The sequence below is a fragment of the Mercenaria mercenaria genome, chromosome 2 (genome assembly GCF_021730395.1).
Source record: "Mercenaria mercenaria strain notata chromosome 2, MADL_Memer_1, whole genome shotgun sequence".
Taxonomy (NCBI): Eukaryota; Metazoa; Mollusca; class Bivalvia; order Venerida; family Veneridae; genus Mercenaria; species Mercenaria mercenaria.
The window spans coordinates 41,151,186-41,162,427 of NC_069362.1; the positions used below are offsets into that span (position 1 = coordinate 41,151,186).

Here is an 11,242-nt window from a genome sequence, read left to right on the forward strand (position 1 = left end):
TCTGTAAAAGTTAAATAATGCAACAATAAAGCAGGCCGTTCAATATGTGAAAAGTCCCTTTAAACACTTTGACATTACATGTTATTTGAAATAAAACAGTCTTAAATGACCTTTCAGAAATCAAGTATCTAAAGGGAGTATCCACAGCTCTATTATAATAAGACTAGTGCAGAATGAAACATTTTTTCTCTGGATGCATTATTTTATTATTTTGTAAATTGCAGAAAAATGTAACTTCTTGGAAATTTATGAGTGAAACTGTAAATTACAGGTACTGATTCAAGTCCCCCAACGAAGTTGTGTTGTGACCTGGGACTTTGATATATTGAAGGATGATGTCTCATTCACTGTGTTAAGGACAAAGCATCCAATCAGTAAGGATGAGCACCATATACACCATATCAGCGGTATACCCGTCAGTGCTCAATACATAGACAAAACATGCAAGTGGGACGTGATATGAGTATAGTGGAACCACCTCATATATGTAGGGATGGGTATAGTGTGCAGGTATGTGTTTATATATGTGAGATATGTGTTTACACAATATAGATTTACACACATCTTGAGCTTAGCACATTAAGGTGCTCTTGTCACTACTTAGTACATAGAGAAGAGCATTACAATGAGACAATATATGAGTATAGTCAAACCACAACATATATGTAGGGATGGGGATAGTGTACAGGTTTGTGTTTATATATGTGAGATATGTGTTTACATAATATAGATTTACACACATCTTGAGCTTAGCACATTAAGGTGCACTTGTCACTACTTAGTACATAGAGAAGAGCATTACAATGAGACAAGATATGAGTATAGTCAAACCACCACATGTATGTAGGAATGGGGATAATTTACAGGTATGAATTTTTATGTGTATACATGTATAGATCAACCAACAGGCATTTTGAGCTTATCGCATTAAGGTGCTCTTGTCACTACTTAATACATAGACAAGAACATTCCGTTGAGACAAAATGCGAGTATAGTGGAACCACCACCACATATATATTTAGAAAGAGATAGCGCTCGGGTATGTGTTTATATTATGTGAAATGATTTATTTGCTGGATCTATGTGACTGTAGCAGGTATAAAACATTTGATTCAATACATTATGTATTTTTATATTCCGATGTAAATGAGATGAAAAACCAAAAATTCTAGTCCTGTTTCCTGCCATTTAAAAACCTGTTCTGTGATGGTGTGCCATAAAACCCAAACCAGTCATTATGATTGTGCATATTCTAATCTGACATGTAAAACTTATGGTCATGTTTTCAGGGTTCCCATGTAGCAAGTGAATCGGGAAGTTACATTCTACAATGGAAATACTTTGATTCTACAAAAGCTTCCTTTGAATTCTCACTAACTACACACAAGTCAAAGGTCATGTATCACACAGAACTTCTGCAGTCAGCCACTTTCAGGTATTCATCTTAAACTTAAGCCTGCTGACTGCAAGCGATTTTGCCTTTGCAACCAATGCAGACCAAGATCAGCCTGCTTATCTGATCATGGTCTGCTCGGTTCGCTATTCAGTCAATAAATTTTCAGTGAACACTCCTTTGAAGAATAAGTGGTACTGCAAAAATTGAATAATGGATCAATCGGTTAGAATCACACTTTCCGTCCTTCTGTCTGTGCATGCATCCGTGCGTGCATTCATCTAAGTTCTCTTTCAGGCTGCAACTCTACCATTCATAAAGGGATTTTGAAATAACTTGGCTTAAATGTTCACCATAATGAGAAGACATGTCACGCGCAAGACCCAGACTCCTAGCTCCAAGGTCGAGGTGACACTTAGAGGTCAAAGATTAACAGGGCCTGTTTCGTGTCCGGTCCATAACTCTGCCATCCATAAAGGGATTTGAAATAACTTGGCAGAAATATTACCCATAATGAGACAACACCTAGACCCCTATCTCTAAGGTCAAGGTCACACAGAGGTTAAAGGTTTACATGGTCTGTATCTTTTCCAGTCCATAGCTCTGTCATTCTTCAAGGGATTTTGAAATTATTTGGCATAATAATCCCCATAATGAGATGACGTGTCATGCGTAAGACCCAGACCCCTAGCTCTAAGGTCAAGGTTACACTTAGAGCTTAAAGCTTAACATGGTCTGTTTCTTTTCCGGACCATAACTCTACCATTCATCAAGGGATTTTGAAATACCTTGGCTAAGTAATCCCCATAATGAGACGACATGTCATGCATAAGACCCAGACCACTAGCTCTAAGGTCAAGGCCACACTTAGAAGTTTCTTGGTCTGTTTCTTGTCCAGTCCATAACTCTGCCATCGATGAAGGGATTTTAAAATGTTCCCAATAATGAGATGTCACATGCAAGATCCAGACCCCTAGCTCTAAGGTCAAGGTCAGATTTAGAAGTCAAAGGTTAACATGGTCTTTTTCTTGTCTGGACCATTATTCTGCCATTCATCAAGGGATTTGAAAATAATTTGACATAAATGTTAACCACATTGAGAAGATGTATCTCACTTACGACCTGGGTCTCTCAGGGCAAGGTCACAAAATGATTCATGCCTAAACTATTCTGGCATTTTTTGTGCAGACAACTGTAGCATTCTTTGGCACGCTGTGGGGACATTTTTCGCCAGTAGTGACAGCTCTTGTTAGAATAAGAATTGGTGTATACCTGCATTATACTCCTTATGAATTATTAATTAATACCTGAAGAACAGTCTTGAATAAGTGTTGAATGGACTATACTATTAAATTAGTAATTGTTTATGCAGAGACAATACTAATTTATATTTGGACGAGACTCTTGTATAAGTAATAATTCATTTAATTTTGTTTCAGAGGGTCTATGGCTAGTCTATAATCCAGTGCTAGTGGGTTTTCCTCGCTTAGCATCGGAACAAACCAGAGTATTCCAATGGCAAGGAAACATTGATATGAGTCCCAGTCAATGTGAAACAATTTAAACAGTATACAATGCATATCTTAGTCAAATTTTACATATGGGGAACATGTTTTGTTATTTATTGTTATGTGTAGTTAAATATGGGTTTATCTCAGACGTGTGGCTATTTCAGAATGTTGTGACTTGTCATTTCTAATTCTTACTTTTTATACAATGGGTATTTAAATTAATTGTAAAAAGGAGTGCATATTTCATTTGCAAATTGTGATCTAAATGAGCCACGCCATGAGAAAACCAACATAGTGGCTTTGCGACCAGCATGGATTCAGACCAGTCTGGTCAGGATCCATGCTGTTCGCTAACAGTTTCTCTAATTGCAATAGGCTTTGAAAGCTAACAGCATGGATCCTGACCAGACTGCGCTGATGCGCAGGCTGGTCTGGATCCATGCTGGTCGCAAAGCCACTATGTTGGTTTTCTCATGGCACGGCGCAAATATACTTTAGTTTTATACTCAAAAGCAATATGTCCAGATGAATTGCAGCCTCTTGTTCGATTCAATGAAATAACTAAACCTGTTTAGGGTAGTTCTGCATGTTTGATAAACCAAAAGTAATGGTGTATTATATCATTTGTCTTGATAATTGTAGAATAAAGCCCATATTCAGCAAAAGGAAACAAAAATCTTTTATGAATTAATGTCAACCTGTGCGTAAAATCACAGTGTTACTTCTAGTATGTTTCTAAAGACAGAATATTTTATAAAAAAATTGATACCTTAAGTGCAGAAATGTCTTAAATTTGGCTTGGAAAGTGCTTTAATCATGTAAGAGCAAAAATGTCTCCAAAAAAAGCACACGGACCTTCACATTTTATTTCACCATATTAGACTTAAGATTACTTTATAATTGTGAGAAATTTCATCAAAGTCTACATATATGAAAAATTTCTATTGACATAAATGTCATGGAGAAGGTGACTTTCCCAAAGACTGCTAGTTGCCTGGGGTCGACATTTCTCAATTCAGTATAGCAAAAAATTAAGCACATGACCCTATATTTTTTATTTGCCATATTTTTAAAGTAAATTGTAAAGCTTTTAAAAATCAAGGCTTAATCAGATTCTACCTTGCAGAAAAAATTTTGATCTGAATGTGCAGAACTGCCTGAACTTGGAAGTTTTTAAACTGGTCCAAACAAGTCCAAATAAGAGTATTGTTACAAGATGGTACCTGTATTGTTATAGGAAATTTAGGGATTTTGTCCAGTATTGTTATAGGAAACAGTAGTATTTGTTGTTAATATGCAAATGAAAATTTCATACAAACGGCATTTATATTATTAATCCCCTGCCACAAGTGGTGGGGGGTTATAGGAATGGTCTCCTTCCGTCTGTCCGTAACACTTTCGTGTCCGCTCCATATTTCCTAAACCCCTTGAAGGATTTTCATGATACTTGGGTCAAATGATCACCTCATCAAGACGATGTGCAGAACCCATGAGTCAGCCACGCCGGCTCAAGGTCAAGGTCACAACTCAAGGTCAAAGATTTTAGCCTTCCATTTTGTGTCTGCTCTGTATCTCCTAAACCCCTTGAAGGAATTTTATAAAACTTTGGTCAAATGATCACCTCATCAAGACGATGTGCAGAACCCATGAGTCAGCCATGCCGGTGTAATGAAGTATTTCGACCCCCATAGAATAACGACCCCCCGGTCATTATTCTATAGAAAATGTGACTCCTTTCCTGTGAAATATTGACTCCCCTTATAAAAAACTGACTCCCTTTGAAAACTCTATAGAATAACGACCCCCCGGTCATTATTCTATAGAAAAACTGACCCCAACCCGTCCAAGTAAATACTGACTCCCTAAAGAGTGACTCCTTTCGAATCTCATAGAATAACGACCCCGTTATTATTCTATAGAAAAAGTGACTCCTTCCATGTAAAATAACCCACTGCCGAAATTACTACATTCGAACTCTCATACAATTATCGATTCCGGACATTATTCTATTTAAAAAAGTTACTCTTTCCATGTAAAACACCGGCTCCTAAAAAGACTTTCGACGATAATATCTATTAAAAAGTGATCCCCACCAAACCTAACGGACAATTTTACTAGATCTACAACTCTAATACCCTCCATTGCCAATAGTTAACATTTTGATTGTACTACTACTACTGGTGCCGCTACTTCTATTGCTATTACTACATGTACTTCTTCTTCTTCTACTATTACTACTACTACTACTTCTACTACTACTACTATAACTACAACTGCTACTATTGATACTACTATACCTACTATACCTGCTTCCACTAATACGTCTTGTACATCTACCTCTTCTTCTCCTGCTGCTGTTGTTGCTGTCACTTATTCCTCTGCTGCTGCTGCTGCTGATACTGCAACTGCCACTGCCACCACCACCACTACTACTACTACTACTTTCTTTTGTTGCCGCTACCGTACTTTACTGCAACTTCTATTAATACTAAGTTCTATGCTAGCAGTTTCTTGTGCAGTTTTCTTCTGAAGAATTACTCCATACCGAAGTTTGCAGGGATTATTAACACTGGTGTGTTTTGTGAACGTATTGTGAATTGTTATTTTCCTGAAAAAAAAAATGTATACAGCGTCTAGAAATAGAATCCCTTTTCCCGTTGCGGAATGCTCTGATTTCTGTGTCAAGTGATAGTATCTGGAGCTAATGGTCAAACGGAAGGACGGACGGACGGATGGACAAGGGCAAATCTATATGCCCCTCTCCCCCGAGTGGGGGCATAAAATGCAGCAATTAGGCCTTAGATACATGAGTTATCACTAAATTTGACCAAATGATCGGGGGTCGTTTTTTTATGGGAGTCAATATTCTTCGTGAGGTTCAGTTTACTTCACGTGGGGGAGTCATAGTACTATGATCTGGAGGTCATAATACTATGACCGGGGGGTCACTTTTTCTATAGAATGATGACCAGGGGGTCATTATTCTATGGGGGTCGAAATATTTCATTACACCGGCTCAAGATCAAGGTCACAACTGAAGGTCAAAGGTTTGAGCCTTCCATTTTGTGTCCGCTTTATATCTCCTAAACCCCTTGAAGGCTTTTCATCAAACTTGGATCAAATGATCACCTCATCAAGACGATGTGCAGAACCCATGAGTCAGCCATGCTGGCTCAGTGTCAAGGTCACAGCTGAGGGTCAAAGGTTTGAGCCTTCCATTTTGTGTCTGCTCTATATCTCCTAAACCCCTTGAAGGATTTTCATCAAACTTTGGTCAAATGATCACCTTATCAAGGCAATGTGCAGAACCCATGAGTCAGCCATGCCATCTCAAGGTCAAGGTCACAACTCAGGGTCAAAGGTTTTAGCCTTCCATTTCGTGACCGCTCTATATCTCCTAAACCCCTTCAAGGAATTTTATGAAACTTGGGTCAAATGATCACCTTATCAAAACGATGTGCAGAACTTATGAGTCAGCCATGCTGGCTCAAGGTCAAGGTCACAGCTTAGGGTCAAATGTTTGAGCCTTCCATTTTGTGTCCACTCTGTATCTCCTAAACCCCTTGAAGGATTTTCATCAAACTTGGGTCAAATGATCACCTTATCAAGAGCTCATGAGTCAGCCATGTCAACTTAAGGTCAAGGTCACAACTCAAGGTCAAAGGTTTGAGCTCTCTATCTCCTAAACCCCTTGAAGGATTTTCATGAAACTTGGGTCAAATGATCACCTCATCAAGATGTTGTGCAGAATTCATGAGTCAGCCATATCAGTTCAATGTCAAGGTCACAGCTTAAGGTCAAAGGTTTACCCTTTCACTATCCATAACAGTGGCAGGGGATTTAGCTGTCATTCAGACTGCCTTGTTACAGTAATTTTTTATGCACCAAGGAGCAGCAATTTCTAGAACTGGAATTCTTAAAGTAATTCCTTTGTTTGTACAAAGAATTTTGCATACTGATATTTTATGACACATATTTATTTCTTCAATGATAGGAAATTGTAAAAATTTTATGTGATGTTTTTGTCTGTGGTGTTAAATGATTTATATATAAGATATTAGAGAGATTTAAAGTTTGATATTATTGTATAAAGTAAGGGTTTATTTATGTGAGTAATTCAACCCACTTGTATCGGAGCAACCATCCAGTAAATTTCCAAGAAAACAAAACCACAACATTTTAACATGTCAGATGATATAATTACTCAGAAAAAAAAAGAATACTCAGTGGTTTGAAATATGCTGCATTGGATTTTGTTTAGGTACTGTATAACTGGTTAATTTTGCAAAACAGAAATATTTTGCAATTTTTGTGAATGAGAAAATTTTCGCAAGGTTAAAGAGGTACATAATTTTATGCTAAACACTTCCATGAAATATGATTATTGACATATTAATTAGTTTTTAACACTTTATTTAAAAATGAAAATTTCTGAATTAGTTGTAATAATATTACAACAGTCAGAAATTTGTGTTTGCTAAATTATTCTCTGTATCAGATTCTTGCATTTCCCCGACTAGTATGGAAATCTATGTGGTTTAGGAGCTAATTAACAGTTGAAGAGTGCTGAGGTAGAATACATTATTGCACTAAAATTGCTGAGTGCACTGAAATTGCCAAGGAAATTGCCGAGTGCACAGAAATTGCCGAGGAAATTGCAGAGTCCACTGAAATTGTCGAGTACATGGAAGTTGCCGAGCTTCCATTACTTTAAAAGAAGTAATAGCACGATGAATTCAATCTGATAACTTGTTGAAAATTATTCAGTTATTTCTTACTGCAAACATGTTATTTATCACAGAAGTATCTGCACACAAAAGGTCTACTTTTAATTTTAAACTTAAAGGTAATGACGGTGGGGTGGTGGTGGGGGGGGGGGGGGGGGTTTCAGCAAAATATTCACATGTGCTGTAAACACTGATAAATATACTCACTTGTTTATTCTAGAAATTATTCTGAATCCGATTTAACACTTTTTATCAGAAATCTAAAATTTATACCCCATAATCAATTACCGGTATAGTGAAGGTTTTTATTCCATCTCCACACATTGTCAAAAAGTCCATACATTCAGGTCCATGAAAATTGTGTATATGTTATTTTCATAATTATGTTAAGTCTTTTTGTCCAAATCATTTTATTTCTGTTAAGAATATTTTTGTATTAATTTTAAGATCCAGCTTATTGTATTTCTTTAATTTAAAAGATGTATTATGCCCATCTTTCACCTACTTATGTTTATATTATATTATATTATATTGATTTGACATCACAATCCATCTGAAACTGTAAAGTACATGTATATAGTTTCTGGAATGCTGGGTTTTATTAAAAAATTTATAAGTACATTTGTGAGCATGACTGAACATAAACATTTAATTTCGCTGTTAATGAGATTCTGTCCTGATTAATGGACATGACATCTCTCACCTGTTTTTCTTTTTAACTGTCCTGAGAGTAAAAGGCTCATGGTGAGCTTTTGGGGTCAGTTGTTGTCCACAATTTCTTTTACGAACGTCTCCTATATACAACACAGCAGATTTCAACCAAACTTCATAGAAATATCCTTTGCTCAGTCTCCTATCAAATTCCTTCACATTTAGGTCATCCTTGCAGAAATCTGGTTGCCATGGCAACCAAAAGGAAAATTTTAAAAATCTTAAGAAACTGGTAGCCCAAGTTTACCAAAATTGGTAAAGCCAACTGTAAATCTCAGGTGCGTGATCTATGGCCATCATGACCTTCTTGCACATTTCATTGATTTTGCAAGATCAAGTATTGTTAACCATTATGCACGCAACATTATTAATAGCCATTATGTATCTCACACACATCGAATTTTCATAGCCAGTAGTAGCAAAAGAAAAATGAATGTGCCATGCTGTTTAAAACTAAATCCACATTGATTGTCATTAATAATTTTGTAATTTAAGGTAGTTCTGCATGTTTGGGTGAACTAAATCGGAATTATTGGAGGTTTCAACATTTTTATTATTATACCCTTATCTATAGAATGACACTAATGCTGTCATTCTTATAAATTTAGACATAGGCTGCCCTTATTTATATAAGGTTAATGTCTATATACTGGTTCCAGGCTTTATTCCATGTTACATGTATTTTAATAAATGATGTTACCCCATGACATCCAGTTTGTCAGTCATGCAGAGCTACCGTTACTTTTTGAATGTTTTTTGTTAAATCGTCATGGATACATTTTCAGGGTAGTAGACATAGTTCATGTATATTTATCTTATTTAGACATACTTAATAAACACTAAATTTTGCTTCAAAATTGAATGATTTGTATGCCTGTTATGAAATACTATTTATAGATTATTTGTTCATATTTAAAGTATTACCAGGTTGCTCATTTCTGTGAAAGTTCCATTGTCTCACACACAGTATCTTATTATGCACCTGAAGTCATGTGATGGCACTTGTCGTCCATTCCTTAACAATTTTGTTTCCTGCTCAATTTTTAGCTCACCAGAGCACAAAGTGCTCAAGGTGAGCTTTTTTGATCGCCCTGTGTCCGTCGTCGTCAACAATTTGACTGTTAACACTTTAGAGGGCACACTTTTGGCCCAGTCTTAATGAAACTTGGTCAGAATGTTACCCTCAGTAAAATATTGGATGAGTCTGATATTGGGTTATCTGGAGTCAAAAACTAGGTCACTAGATCAGATCAAAGGAAAAGCTTGAGGCCACATTTTTTACCCTATCTTCGTGAAACGTGGTCAGAATGTTTACTTTGATGACCTCTAGATCGAGTTTGAATCTGGGTCATGTTGTCAAAAACTAGGTCACCCTGTCAAATCAAAGGAAAAGCTTGTTAACACTCTAGAGGCAGCATTTATGACCCTATCTTCACGAATCTTGGTCAGAATGTTTATCTTGATGATTCCTAGGCCAGGTTTGAATCTGGGTCATGTCAGGTCAAAAACTAGGTCATTAGGCCAGGTCAAAGGAAAACTTTGTTAACAGGTTATGGACCACATTTTAAGTTTGAACTCATGAGAATTGGTCAGAATGTTTGTCTTGGTGATTTCTAGGTCAAGTTTGAATCTGGGTCATGTGGGGTCAAAAACTAGGTCACCCGGTCAAATCAAAGGAAAAGCTTGTTAACACTCTAGGGGCCATATTTTTATTCAATCTTCATAAGACTTGGTCAGAATGTTTAGTATCATGAAGTCTTGTATGATTTCAACTCTGGGTCATGTAGGGTCAAAAACTAGGTCACTTGGTAAAATCAAAGGAAAAGCTTGTTTATACTCTAGAGGCCACGTTTTTAGCTCCAATCTTCACAAAACTTTGTCAGAATGGTTTTTTTTCCATGAAATCATGGACAAGTTTTAATCTGGGTCATGTGGGGTCAAAAACTAGGTCACTAGGTCAAATTAAAGAAAATGCTTTTTCTACACTCGGGCCACATTTTTCGGTCCAATCTTAATGAAAATGGGTCAGAATATTTATCTCCATAAAATTTCGGACAGGTTAAAAGTTAGCTCCAGTTGGGTAAAAAACTAGGTTACTGAGCCAAATCGAAGGAAAAAACACTAGAGGCCACATTCTTGCTCCAATCTTCATGAAACTTGGTCAGAATGTTTATCTCCTTGAAAACTCAGACGAATTTGAAACTGGGTCAAGTGGTTACAAAAACTGGGTCACTAGGTCAAACATGTTTGTTATGTTGTGTTACTCTGGTGAGCGACCTAGGGCCATCATGGCCCTCTTGTTTAACATGTTTTGAACTATGATCTTCAAATTTGATTTGTTTATTGCTAATGGGCAGTGGATGACTCTTGGTAATTTTGAGGTCAGTAGGTCAATGTCAAGGTCAAGTGATTCTTAGTCGTAAAAAAAAATGTTTCTGCTTAATATCTTGAGAACGCTAACCTGCTTCCTCAAACTAGTCAGGCAGATTGCAGACTTAAGTAGATGACACATATTTAGTTCAAAGTTAGGGGTCAAAAAGTCAAGGCCACTGTGACCGTTAGTTTAAAAATCATTTTCTCCCAACACATTGACTTACAACCTGAAACTTGGCAGGTCCATTGCAAATGGATGATGACTGACCCTTTATGATTTTAAGTTCAGTGTGTCAAAGATTAAGATCACAGTGGCCACGAAATCTGCACAGACCACCTCTTGATTTTTAGGGTTCTTAGCCAAAGGTCATGGTCAAGCTTTTAGGTCATATTGATTATGACAAGGATCTTTTTTTTCAAAAAGGAGTTTTGAGGTGTATATAAGGAACTGTAAAAAATGTATATTTGTGTACAAGGATTTTATGTATTATATAAGGTGTATCTGAGGAAAATGAATCTGTGTTGAA

The 11,242-nt window shown here is 36.7% G+C and overlaps 1 long non-coding RNA gene across 1 annotated transcript; it reads left to right on the top strand.

The window, feature by feature from the left end:
• Window positions 1-642: 642 nt before the first annotated feature.
• Window positions 643-3,213, top strand: LOC128548468 (uncharacterized). Its single transcript, XR_008367065.1, has 3 exons — window positions 643-688; window positions 1,290-1,435; window positions 2,833-3,213. It is a non-coding gene; the product is annotated as an uncharacterized LOC128548468 (long non-coding RNA).
• The last annotated feature ends 8,029 nt before the right edge of the window (window positions 3,214-11,242 follow it).